Source organism: Chaetura pelagica, unplaced genomic scaffold (genome assembly GCF_000747805.2).
Source record: "Chaetura pelagica isolate M959 unplaced genomic scaffold, ChaPel_1.0 scaffold433, whole genome shotgun sequence".
Lineage (NCBI taxonomy): Eukaryota > Metazoa > Chordata > Aves > Apodiformes > Apodidae > Chaetura > Chaetura pelagica.
The window spans coordinates 1,552,575-1,553,657 of record NW_009952574.1 but is presented as its reverse complement, the minus strand read 5'-3'; the positions used below and the strand labels follow the sequence as shown (position 1 = coordinate 1,553,657).

General features: G+C 44.5%; 1 protein-coding gene across 1 annotated transcript in view; it reads right to left on the bottom strand.

Moving 5' to 3' along the window:
- PRKAA2 (protein kinase, AMP-activated, alpha 2 catalytic subunit) overlaps window positions 1-1,083 on the bottom strand; it is a 39,556-nt gene that overhangs the window by 10,231 nt on the left and 28,242 nt on the right. The window lies entirely within an intron of this gene.

The following is a 1,083-nucleotide window of genomic DNA, read 5'->3' as shown; positions in this document are numbered from 1 at the left end:
GAAAAGAGTCCTAAAAGTTGGTCTGCCTGTGGAGCTGGCCAGGGAAGGCTTGACTTAGCAAAGGAGCCAAAATGTTCTGGGGTGCAGAGAGAAAATTGCAGGGTGCTCCATAAACCAGAGGCAGCAAATGAAGCAGATTTGCCCCCTTGCATTTTATAATGTGCGAGTGTTTGCAAGTGATACAGCCCAGAGATGAAATTAGAAACCTAAATTTAGCTGAGCTATCAAGGAGAACTGATTGGTGGCACCTAGGAGGCAATGGCCTCCCATCCCGAGGGGACCAGTTCTCCTACACAACACATGCAAGATGGAGGCTGGACAAAACACTGCAGAGGATGCTGCAGGGAGAGATTCCTCACAGACAGATGGGTTGGGGGAAAAAAAGCTAAAGGCAGAATATTGCAATTGCAATTGATTTTAATCAGCTATATAGCTGTATTAGCTGTAAAACTGTATGAGCTGTGTTACAGAAATTATATTGAAAATTATGAGGGGACTGGCCATTTTTCCTGATGACTTTCTAAAGACCCTCTTAATGAAAAATCTAGTTTCTGAAAGCAAAAGTTCAGCAAAGACCCAAATTAGTCACTGAAAAGATGCAAATGGGTAAAATGTGCTGGAAATCAGAACTGTAGGTGGAAAAGTAAATGGAGTCAGGTCCACTGACCAGCACACTAATCTAAACCAATTTATTATAAATGTATTGATTTTTGCAGTACAGGGAGGAAATGTGTGATGGGCTGATCCTTCATCTGAAGCCTTTTTCTGGAAGTCTCCTTGAGCCCATACTTATCTCCTTGCCCTGCCATTGCTCCCTGCCTACCAGGATGCCCTCAGGGCAGACATTAATGATTTGCTTTGTAACCATGATATCAAATTTCATGGGCTCAACCTCCACCTCAGGTGATTTATACCCAGCAGGATTACTGGCATTTGAAAATGTTGTTCAGATAAGCCACATCCTTAAAAAGGCTTCCAAAGAACCTGATGTGGAGCCAAGGGGGAGGCAAATGGCCAGGATGGAGACCACACCGAGGGCTCTTCCCCCCCTGGTGCCCTGTGCACATGTAAATCTGCTGCTGA